Source organism: Chroicocephalus ridibundus, chromosome 7 (genome assembly GCF_963924245.1).
Source record: "Chroicocephalus ridibundus chromosome 7, bChrRid1.1, whole genome shotgun sequence".
Lineage (NCBI taxonomy): Eukaryota > Metazoa > Chordata > Aves > Charadriiformes > Laridae > Chroicocephalus > Chroicocephalus ridibundus.
Window position 1 is genome coordinate 58,879,296 of NC_086290.1, and position 12,234 is coordinate 58,891,529.

At 47.4% G+C, this 12,234-nt stretch overlaps 1 protein-coding gene across 3 annotated transcripts in view; it reads left to right on the top strand.

Moving 5' to 3' along the window:
• The first annotated feature begins 353 nt into the window (after window positions 1-353).
• The window catches only part of CLIP2 (CAP-Gly domain containing linker protein 2), an 86,057-nt gene continuing 74,176 nt past the window's right edge, over window positions 354-12,234 (top strand). For 2 of the 3 annotated variants that reach the window (XM_063340624.1, XM_063340622.1), the window contains exon 1: window positions 480-797. The gene's annotated coding sequence lies outside the window, so the exon portion shown is untranslated. Of the gene's footprint in view, window positions 369-479; window positions 798-12,234 lie in introns of those variants that run through there. The other variant, XM_063340623.1, reaches the window with a different exon arrangement.

Sequence of the window (12,234 nt, forward strand, 5' to 3'; positions counted from 1 at the left end):
CTGTCCAAATTAATGGGCGTGTTATGTCTCCATCCAGTGTCAGCCCGGGTACAGCTCCAGGCGTTACCAGCCGAGGGGTGGTGAAGGACCTGTGGTGGTTATCAACTCAGCCCGCTCTTCCTGGCCTTGAATGACCGAGTTACCAAGGCTGCAGGTGCTTTCTCTTTGCTGCATTCCCTAGAAAATCCCTGGTAATTAGGGCTCTCTCCTTTTTTTTTTTCCAGGAAGCACCTCCAGCTCCTCCTGCCCTTCCCATATTAATCAAATTTGCTACCACATAAATTCAGGTGTGCTTGGAGAGCTCCTTCTTTCTAGAGACCAGACCCACAGCCGCGAGGAAGGGAGGCTGTATCTCTGCCGAGCAAAAGGTGAACTTCGTGATTATTCCTTTTTTTTTTTTTTCTTTTTAAGGAATGAGCGCTAAGGGCTGCAGGCAGCCGGGAGGAGCCTCCGCGCTGCCTTTCCACCCTCCCACCCGGCTTCCGGCGGCGCCGGCGCCCGGCAACCAAGAGGATTTCGGCGCGGGGCGGCCCTGGGCCCGGCCCCTTTGTTCGCGCGGGCCGCAGGGCCCGGCCGTGCCCCTGCTGGCGGCGGCTGGGAGGAGGGAGGGAGCGAGCCGCCGGCCCCAGCATCCTCATCCTTCCTCCTCCTCCTCCTCCTCCTCCTCCGCCAGTCCCGCCCAGCTCCCTTCGTCCCGGCTCGGCCCCGCAGGGAGTGGCACGGCGGCCGCCTGCCAGGGGCTGCAGCCGGCGGCGGCACGGAGGCTCCCGCTCCGCTCGCCGGCGGGCTGCGAGAGGGTAAGGGGGACCGCGGGACGGGGGGGGACACCGCGGGGAGGGGACTGCGGGGACAGGGGGAGCGGCTCTGCGAGCCCACGCCGCGCCGGCAACAAAGGCAGGGATGAATGAAGGCGTTGCGGGAAGAGCCCGGGGCGAGCGGGCGTGTGCGGCGCTGTCAGCCCCGCCATCCGCTGCCGGCGCTCGGCCGCGGGAGGGCATTGTCCTCGGTCGGGGAGGGACGGGTCCCCGCTGCCTTGGCACCCCACCGGTGGCGGGGAGGGAGCTGGGGTGGGAGTGGGGGGCTGCTGGGCGGGGGTTTGGTGGCGGACGGACCCGCGGGGTGACAGCGACCGGCTCTGGCTGGGAGCCGCTGGGGAAGCGGGGCCTGATGCGGGGAGGATGGAGGTGAGAGGGGGTGGCAGCACCGATCTCTCCGTGCCTGGCGAGTTTCGGGTTTGAAACGGGAGGAAAATTTTCTTTTGTCTCTGGGAAGCTGGGCAGCTTGCCGGTCTTGGTCTCCTCCCTGGTGTTTTGCTCTTTAATGAGCCGGGTATTGACATGAGCTACACACTGCAGGATTTGGTGAGGGTTTTTGTCTGTGGCAAGGAGATGTGCCTCTGAGGAAGGCCCAGCTGGGTTGGGCTGCTGGCATTTGCGTACTGCTCAGGGCGTGAATGGCAGGGCGGATGGAGCAGGTCCCTGTCCCTCGCGTCTCCCGGTACAAACCAATAAATGCTTCGTTTGGGAAACATCCAGGGACAGAGGCAGAGGCACGCGTTGTTATCTCCGGGGTATCAGCAGGCTGCAGCGGCGTTTGGGAAGTGCTGGGAGACAAAGCACTGTGTCAGCATCGAGTGTTATTTGCTGCTCTGTTGAGCATCAGTCTTGTAGGCCTGCAAACCTCATCTCAGAAGCTCATCCTGCTGGAATGGATGTCGAGTTTCACTAGCCCATCCATTACTGTTGGCTAGAAACATTTTTTTGAGGGTGACTTGCAATTTAAGAAGAATCGGTCTGTGTGTGGACAGAGAGATATTTGGGGTGCCTGGCTAGGCTTGTTGGCTGTAGCCTCTGACCTGCTGCCTGTGGGGCAGCATCCCTCTACCCATCAGGGCTCCAAGAGAGCCCCTTTAATCAGCACTGGTCAGTTCTGCCCCATCATTGCTGCGAGGTGATGCTTTAAACACGGTGCAGCTGACCATTCTTAAACCTGTCTCTGGGATTTGGCATTTTAAGAAATTACCTGCCTGCTGTTAGAGCCTGCCAGGGCTAGGAAGGAGAGAGTCTGGATCGAGCAGCTGTGTTCTCGTGAAAACGTGTCACTGTGCCTGCCAGATATCACTGAGAGCACGGCACTTCAAAGGCTCAGCTCTGAGACACACCACAAGTTAAACGTTAGAACCAGCCATTACAGGCACGATGGGGAGAAGCTGTGCTGGAATCATCTCAGGAGCACTTAAGTGTGAGGCCGACCTACAATTACAGGAAAACCTATGTGTTTTGGGAGATGCTCTTGGGATAAGTATGGACTGGATTATCTGCTGAAGGGTTGGTATGTGCTGCTCTTCTGCTTGGCTTCCTGCCACCTCTAGCCTTGGAGGCTGCCGTAATTTACTCCAGTAAGTAGCAGTTCCTGGTGTCTTTCCTCTTTCTTCTCATGTGCTTTCGCTGTGGCAGAAGAAATGATGAAGAACCCAAAGGGGGATTTTCTAGTATCAAGGGATGTGGCTATGTAAGGGTATGCATGCCAGTTCTTCTTTTGTGTTACTGGGTGGGTAAAATGGGTAATGGCACAGATTCCTCCTCCTGATTGAGGTTTTATTTATCAGAATTCTTCCTCTGTCCATGAAACTCAGGGAAATTAATAAATTTGGGGGGGGTGTGTCATAATTCTGGTGAGGACAAGAGACAATATACAAAGCAAGTTAAATCCCCCAGATACATGGTGTCGGTGCCGCTTTGCTGAGTGTATACCGTGCATGGCAAGGTTTATATACTTTTAAAGCTCTGGGGAAGCCCAGGTACAGGTATCTAGACCTGAACATGACTTGTTGCTAACCTATGTTAGACACTAGTATCCAATTTATAGAGATAACTGTAGGTATTTATAGAGATATCTATAGGTACTTATAAATATATCTATAGGTATTTATAGAGAGATCTATTTTTTTCATAAATATTATTTATAAATACTTTGTGACCTGTTTCCTCCTCCATCTCCCAAGGGGTCTGAGCACAAGAATGATGAAGGAAGTTGCTGACATGGGGCGAGAAAGCAGCTTTTCTGCTGCTCTATTGCTGAGTTAGCCAACAATCTCTGGCTGTTGTTCTTTGATCGCTGTTCCTGTGACATTTACAGTAGAATTTCAGGTGGTGTTTGCCTGGGAGAGCACCTTGGCTGATAGTACTGGTGATGGCAGACCCCAGCAAGACTGGGGCTGTGTTTTACTGGTTGGTTTTCTAAAACAACCAAATCAGGTAAGTTGCTGAATAAAGACAACAAACTGTCCAAGGTCACTCCAGAAAGCCCAGGTTAGAGAAAGGCATTGTCCTTGGTCTTCCTGAGTCCTGCTCTAATCCTGCCTTCTCCATGTGGCCATCCTTCCCATCCCACATGAAAGTTCTTGTCTCTGTGGCTGATGCCAACACAGAAACACCAAAGTCTGTCAGTGCATTGATGCACAAAGTCTTTTCCTGCAGTACCACCACGCTCTCGGAGCATTTCCCCCTGCTCTGCTGAGGACCCTGTGTGCCATGTTTGTCTTTTGTACTTAATTGAACTGCGATGCTAAAGGAGACAAAGCAAATTTGCTCTCCTCGTAGTTGGATTTAATTGCTTGCTTTTATATGATTGTGCAGTAGCTCTTGCTGTAGCTACCAGTGGAAAAATGACTTCATTGCATGTGACTCTGAGTCTGGCACCTTAAACTGATACTTACAGCTATTCCTGAAAAAAAAAAAAACCACCAAAACAAAGAAACCCTATTAAAAAAAAAATCCCAAACCCACAATATTTCTGCATCAGACTTTTAAGAAATCGTTCCCATGCCGTGGCACTGGTTTTGTTATCTCCCTCTAAATGAGTGAAGCTGTGTCTGTGAAATAGCCGTGGCTGTTTCAGATGCAGCATAAGCAGAGAAAGATGTGTGAAGCAATAAAACCAAGCATTGTCATATTTTTTTGTCACAGTTCAAATTTTTTGACTTCACTATGATGGAATAAAATATGATGCTGACTTGAATTGGCATTTGAGCCGGATGGTACTTTCCTTTCAGTGATTTATTTTTATTATGCTAGTGTTTACCCACCTGGACGGTTGTAGAGAAATGTGGCACGGACTAGCGACATGCCCTGCTGCAGATTCTGAGCCAGCAGTGGAGTCCCCGTCTCCCCATCCCCATCTGTGCCGGAGCACAAAGGGAATCTGAAGTTTCTTCGGTTTATTTTGAGTGCTAATGTTCTGAACTCTGATGTTGACTCCCTTGATAACTCCGTTTATGCCTGGGAAAGCCAAATCATTATTTTTGAAAAGTATTCATACTCTGTGTCTATAAAGTAAACGCTTCAGAAAGACTTCCCAAGTCCTTTGATGTGCTGGATATTCAGAGAGATAGTGATGCCTAATAGAGTCAGGCAACTATTTATCTCTGACATTGTTTTTTGAATAATCTTGGGAAAAATCTTTTCCTTCTCTGTATCTGTTCCTCCCAGGTACAAAATTGGTGATGCAATTCTGACCTCCTTTGAGGTCTGTGAATGAAATGCTCTGTGGATGTTGGGTATTTGGATCTTGGAACTTTTTAATCACTTCTTAGTGCTTTTTAATCCCTCTCCTGTGCTGCCTCACACCATTCCTTTAAAAAGATAGTGCAAATAAAACTGTATTGCTTGTGCTAGAGCTATTGGTCAAAATTAATCCTATTTTATTTTGGTGAATAACTTGTGTTGTGTAGTAAAGGCTACACGGCTATTGGTTACACTGAAAGGACTTCACAAAAATTTGGGGTCGCAGAAACCTCAAGAGGTCATCTGATCCACCTGGCTGTTCCAGGTTAGGTCTGTTTTCATCTCTGTTGTTCAAGGCAGAGGTTTGAAGATTTATTTTTTTTTATTTTTTAAAGAATAGTGTGGCCAATGAGGGAGTTTCTTCAGTGTCTCTGGACAGTTTGAACTAATGTTGCAGTTAGAACTGTGTAGTGTGTGTCTTCCCCTTTGTCTTATTTGTTGTCATTGTCACTTTGTGTGTCTGCCTGCTATTGTATAAAGGTGTTTCATTGACAAAATCAGCACAATTTCTTTTGCAGCATGAACTTTTCTTGCAGCACATCCTCCAGAGGGGCGAGGAAAGCTTCCAAACCAAGGCACCAGCTTCTGGCATAGTCACTAACAAAGGTTTTCTCTGGCTGCTCTGTTCTTTTTCTTCCTTTGACGTATTCATCCCCCCTTTATCTGTTGCATCATGCTCTGAAAACTTCTGTGTCCGTCAATTAGTGCTGGAAACTTTTCAGTAATCCTGACAGGCGCAAAAAGCAGCCGCCTGTTGAAACAAACGGCATTTTCCCATCCCTTGCAAATACTCCCATTCACGACCTGCAAGCGTGTCCCCTGGATGTCCTCCTGGCTGGGGAACAAACCTCCCTAGAAAAAGAGGCCTTTCCTGGAAGACGTGGAGAGGCAGTTACATCGTTAGATGTGTTTAATGGGCTTTTTAGCCTCATATTTGACTGTTATATATTGTGTGCTATACTGCCTCAGTGGCTCCTGTCAGCCCTCCACATGAGGCCTATCATGGTGATTAAAGTCTTCTCCTTAGCTATATTTAGCTTCTAGCTATTTGTTTTATAACTGAGATCCTTACTGTGCAAACTGGAGTAGGTCAGCCTGCAACCTTGAAGAAGTGTTTTGTTTTTTTTTTTTTTTCTTTTTCCCTTCTGATCTTCTGTTTCCCAGCTGGTAAGGCTGGGACATTCTAGCTGATGACCAGTCTGCCGGCCATTCCTAACGGAGATTTAATGATGGGCAATATGGCACAGAAGGGCAGGCTCGTGTGGAATGTATTGCTGAGGCAGAGGAAGCTGTTTTGCCTTACCCAGCTCATATTTTACATGTCCATTTATATAGTCTTTTACTGGGATCTACAAAGTAGCTTTTTGAACTTGCTAAATCTCATCCATAGGCAAAATTTATGTTTATATGTGTTTGTGTATTTATATAGATTTCCAGTAAATTATACTGACAATAACAATGCCTCCAGTGAGCTTAATCTTGATGTTTCCAAAGCATCTGCAAGCACTTTTCCCCTTTTTATCTCTGAATCCCGCCTCCAAGCATGTTGGCTAGATGGTAGAAAGGTGTGGGAGCACTTCCAGGACATGGACATGGAAGTGTCAAAGTCAGATGGATGTTTTTGGGTGATCATGTGGTTCAAGTTCATGGAATGGTATGGTATACACTGCCTTAGGGTGCTGGAAACTTTGGTTGTCCGTGTTAGAAGTAGTGAAAATTTGTTTTTTGTTCTTCCTTTTTGGTTGAAACAAGACCTGTTTGCATTAGAGACCACGTGCCAACACTCTGCATTGTAATATGTTCAAGCTGCTGCTTGTAACTGCTTTCTACTTGCCTGGCTAGATGAGGTTATATCTTGATCTCCGTACAAAATCGTGGCTGTGGTTTTGCCTGCATTAGAGAAGAGATTAATGACACTTGTGTTACAGAAACAACCCATTTCTGTAAGAAGTGAAGGAGCATCTAGGGACACGTGGTGGCTCTGTAAAGCTCTGTAGAACGTGTAATGCTGTGCCACTCCAGGAGTGTGGTGGGTTGATCCATCTGTCCTGCCTACCTGCACACAGGCTGGGTTCATCCCTTCGGCATTGCCCTTATCTCCAGGGATATGATACATTAAATCCCATTTTAGCACCAATCCATCTAACCAGTCCTGTTCCTTTTGGCTGCCAGCACCTATACGTCAAGCACATGTATACTTCCCAATGGTGTGGTAGCATACAGTTGGAAATGCTGATTAAAACCAGGCTGTGGAGTGGTACAGCTCTTGCAAGGTCTCTGCTGCTGCTGGAGGAGGCTGGGGTTGACAGCCGTTCCCAGATGTGCACAATCCCCGTTGTGACAGCATCTCATGTCCTCACCAGCCCAACAAGTCCCACTGGAGCATGGGCAGCACATTGGGCATGTTCAGTCTCCACCTGCCTTGCAATCTGACTGCATGGGATGGTGTTTTCTTATATCACCCCCTAGAAACTGTCATCTCTAACCTCCTCTGCTGTAACGTACTAGGTGGCCATCCTATGGTGCTGGTGTGGCGTAGTGTGTGGCTCAGTGCCTAGAGGCTTTGAGCTAAGATCTCTCTCTCTGCGGCCTCTGCCCGGCAGATGGTAAGGTGTGGGTGAGAAGAACCGCAAGGCAGGAGTGAATAACATAACTATGTTGACAGATAAGATCCAATTTGATATAACTCACCAAAATGATTATGGTTTTGGTCATTGATAAGGATGTAATTTAAATAAGAAACACGTACCTTCTCATACTATAGGTTTGTGAGCTATGCAAACTCCTGGGTTTGCTAAGCACCTTTGTACTGGGGTTGCCGGTGGTAACGTAGGAAACTCCATGATGAACACACGCTGGCTGAAAGCAAGCTTTCTAGATTACTGGCCTCCCTGTCTCCACCACGGGTTCTGGTGGGAGTTGTGTAGATATGTTGGTGTCAGCTGAGGTCCGGGGAAACCGCAGGAGAAAGCAGTAATTAGTGCATGTAGCCCAGGGGTCTGCTGCTTAAGTGGGAGGCTGAGTGCAGGCTGGTGAACCGGCAGGGAGGAGGAGGAAGGTGCTCCAGGGAACACCTGCATCCAGCATTGCTCTGCTGCTGCCAGCATGGTGATGGGAAGCAGGATGCTTGAGTGCGGGTGGAGGGGATGCGGCACACACAGTGCCTTGGTGCTCTGGGAGAGAGTGGGTTTGCTCCTCTGCAGCATCTTTGGCTTGGTGATCTCGGATCTTTCAATAGGTACCAGTGGTGTAACCTCCTGGTGTACCACCCTTTGATTTTCAAGCTTGGTGCCATTGTCGTCCCTCTTTTTGTGGCAAGGGGATTCCTGGCCACTGCAGAAGAAGAAAGCAGGGGTCCTGGCTGTCAGTGTGGCATCTCAACCATGTGACGATGGTCTGTATCTCCTTTCCAGCTTACCTCCTCTTGTGTCTCAGCTAACTCTGAACAGTCAGAGCATGGAGAGGTGTTACCATTTCAGCCATTGGGAACAGCTGCTTTGTTTGAAGGAACGAGATTGTGTTAGCTTATAGTATTTGGCACAGAGTTTGTCCAAGGTCTAGTGAGACGCGGCCTGGAATGCAGTGCGCCCCTGTCTAAACCAGACTGAATCCAAGTGATGGAGGTTTAGAGAAGGTCTGCTAAGATGAACCAGGAATTGTCGAGTCTCCTATCTCGGGACATCTCAAAGGAGAACTCGGCTTGTTCAAAATGACATAGTGAAGGCGGAGAAAGGGCAAAGCTGTTGCATGGGGGTTGGACACAGTGGGAGAGCATCAGAGTTGTGCAAAGGGCAGAGCAGGTACGTGGGCAGAAGGTTGGCTTGAAGAAATCTGGGCTGGCAACTGGTGGGGGGCATTCCCAGCCCGGAAGGGCTGAAACTAACACTGCTGAACTGCAGGAATGAAAAAATCTTGTAAGGTAGCTTTATAACTAAATGAGAGGGGTTGCACCAGGTGCGGGGTGAGCCCTTCCTATCCTGCATCCCTGCCTGAGCGTCAGCAGCCTGGCGAGAAGCAGGGTCAGTTGTCCCTTAATGTGCCATTGTTTGCATTGAGGCTCTTCCAAAGGCGTTCTGTGCCAGACCTGGAGGACCAATGGCCCGGGACGGGCTTTGCTCTTCTTCCTGCTGTAATGGTGAGGTCTCCACTGCATGCGGAATTGCACTAAATGCAATTAATATCATGACTTACCCTAGTGCACCTGGGAGTGCGTGTAGACACTGAGCAGCATTAGGGGAGCACAGTGAGGGCTTCAGTGGCATGGCCAGTGCATCCCAAGGTGTTTTCTGTTACACCAGAAACATGTTGCATTCCACTCCTATTTATTGTCTTTGCTGTCTTTTAATCAAATAATCTGCAAATTTAAACTGGTACAACTGCTGTACCGTCAGACAGGCTGTCATAACACTGCACTGAAAATGAAAACAAAATCCCTAGTTTCAAAGAACTTAAGTGTGCAAAGAGAAAGAGGAAAAAAACTAGCATGAGCAGTTGTTACCTATTTTCAGCTCTTGGTTGCTCCTGCCTTTCAGTTACAGTCAGCAAAGCAGGGCTGGCTGGCAAAGAAGTCTTCATTGCAGGTGTAGGTTGTAAAAAGGGGGAAAAAGCAGGGTGGGAGAGGTGGGAGAGACCTGGGTCCTGTTGTTGTTTCACAATTGAAGTCCAGGGCAGAGGTTAGATTACAGAAGCGCACAAATCAAAATCTATACGTTAACCTGAGCTCCAGTGAATGACAGATTAAGTGCCCGCATGAACTTTAATGCTGCACTAAATCGAGCAGTCAACAGCCAGGAAATTCCAAAAGTTCAGATCCTTCTGCAGCTCTGCATGGGGTGTGTAGCACGGCTGAGTTATTGTGTCGCTCATATTTAATTAAAGAAATTGTTTCTCCAATAGTAAAATACCAAGCTATTCTAATGCAATATGTTTATCATGTATCATTGCCTTTCCTGCGCTCTGCCTGCTCTCCTCTTGTTTCTTTTCCAGATACTGTTTCATGACAAATAACGCTTTCTGTGAGTAGGAAACTTGGATTTTGTTGAAGCCCTTTGAATTGTAGAGAAACCTTTCATGAATGGAACAGCCTTTGTATCAGGTCTGAGTTCACCTGGAGGATGGCAGTTCTGCAATCTCCCTGTGTATTCCATCTGCTTCCCACACGAGCTGTGCAATTTTGGTGTCGTGCCCCTATATATTTCTGTAGGTCACTGTCCCCTGTCGCCAGGGGACAGGAATTCCTTAGCAGGAATTTGTGTAGATCCAAGATCATCTGCAGGATTTTTCCCACAAATTAGAGCTAGTTGTGCTCTGTAATTAGTGCAGAATTGTTGCTATCTGCTGTTGTCAGTCTTCAGTAGGCGTTTTGCCAGCATGGGGAGCGTGAGCTCATCAGCAAGCCCATAATTACTCCCCAGTTTGTGTATGATGACTTCCTTGAATGTCCTTTGGGCATTTTTCTCCCATTTTTGCCTCAGGTTTTGCACTGTGGTTTTTAGCTAGAGTGCAATGGAATATTTTTGTACATTCTTCTTTTGATAACCATTGTTTTATAACTAAATCACAGGATGATTAGTCTATCATAGTGGTTAGAACTAGCTTAAAAAATATCTAAGTTCTTAAGTAAAAAGCCTCTAGGTTTTCCCTAATCATTACAAAACCTGAGTGAGAAAGACAACTAAAGACAGGCTTTTTTAGAGGTTAAGAACCTTTCGGATATATGAGGGAGACTACTCTCCTGGCTGGAGAACCAATGTGAATTCTTCAGCTGCAAGGGAGAAGAAAACCCGTGATGGCTGATGGGGCACACTGGGATCCTCTGTAACTGAAGGATCCATGTGACTGAAGGCAATACGCTCCTTTCTTTCATTCCCGTAGAACTCTACCTCCGTTCCCTCTATGGGAGAAGGAAAGGTTTTCTTGGGGGAGGAGGCTGACCTTAATTAAGAATGAGCATATCTTATTTCCTCTATACTGCAATTAAGGGGAAGGATTTAATCCTAATCTGCCATGTGCTTCAGAAATGGGTTTCTGATTGCTTGCTGGAAGGAGTAACTAATCGGAGAAGTGAGAAGGCGATGGTACGATTACCGTGGATCGGATGGAACGTCTTAGGGAATTAAAAGATAAAATTGCCCTTCCTTCTCAGCATAATCTCTGTCTCTATTAGCAAAGCTGCAGTTTGGCTTTATCGAGTCCTGTCTCTGTGTTGATCTGATTCACTGCCTGTTCCTTTTGCAGGAGACTGAGAGGTTTGAGTCTGACCTTTGGATTTTGATTTCAAGGCAAAATTCTGTTCTCAAATCCCTGGTCTGCCTTTGCAGCACAGCCGATGTTGTGGGGTCGTGAGCCTGGGGCACCAGATCTTTACTTGCCCTTGGCTCTGGCTTGGGGTCAGTTGGGCAGTAACGTATCCCAGAGGGATGGCTGCAGGAGATGGAGCTTTATTGCCTGATGAGTTCATTTTCCCAGAGAAGGGAAGTTGCAGAAAAGCTTGGAAATATGAAGGGGATGCAACCAAATGCTCAGAAACATGAGCTGAAATAACTTCACATAACTTTAAAAAGAAAAAAAATTCAGTATCTTTAGGCCAGTAAAGGTTTTGTATAAGGCCTAATAAATGAATACCAGAGTTGGCACTGAAAGCTTTTTGCTTTTATTCTGTGTGGTTATTGTTGGAGTGAGTGAAGAGCTCCTCCAGCTATCGGTGGACCAAATTCTTCTCTAGCGGTTTGTTTTCAGGGAGATGTTGGGCTCCAGGTATTGTTTTCAGCATTTACAGTGCCTGATGCTGGAGGTTTCTGCAAGCAGTAATGCTGTTTTCCTGGGAAGATGCTGCACGGGGAGTGCAACGCGTGTGAGTATGAATTGCTGGAACAGGCAGCTGTGTGTCTGTGGGGCGCAGGGGTTGTTCTCGGGCTGAGCCAAGGGAGGTTCGCTCTCGTCCAGAGTCACAGAGACTCTTAAATGACAGAGGCTAGGGGACCGAACCCCAAAACCTGCCTAAGGCTCTGTACTCTTTCTGAAATAAAAATACAGAACGTGGGTAGAAAATTAAGTTCCTCCTTTATGTTTGACTCTCCTGAACATGCATGCAAAGGATGTATCAATACCAAAGTGCTGTTGGACCTTCCCCAGCTACATGTGGTGTGGGATTGTTCCTCCTCCCTGTGGAGGTTGGGGATTTACCTTGCAGGCGTAAAATGCACTTTCCACTGCTCCGTATGGAGTCGCTGTTATTAGTTGTCAGAGCAGCTGCAGACAGAATTCCTGGTCTTTCCAAGCTGTGTCTTTATTACTAATGCAAGAGTCGTTGTGCGGATTGCGCCACACCTCCACATCATCTTCCAATAGCCCTGAAAATGGATGAACTCCCCTTGTGTTCTCTCCACTCGCCGATGTGCTGCCGTCGGGCTGCATCCCAAACCCTGGTGTTCCTCATCCTTGGTATGAACGTGAGGAAAGCTGGCATAGTGTTTTAAATAAAGGTATAAACAATTGCTCTCAAAAAGTTATCTTAGACAGAGTAGGTAAAACCAGAGACTTTATTGTGTAAACCTTTCCCTATCCAAATAGTTGGCGTTGAAGTTACTGATTATTTGCATGTGTCAAGATTGTTAAAAAAAGTAAATGTTTTTACTGCTTCTCTGCATTGTCTTTGTTTATCATCAAA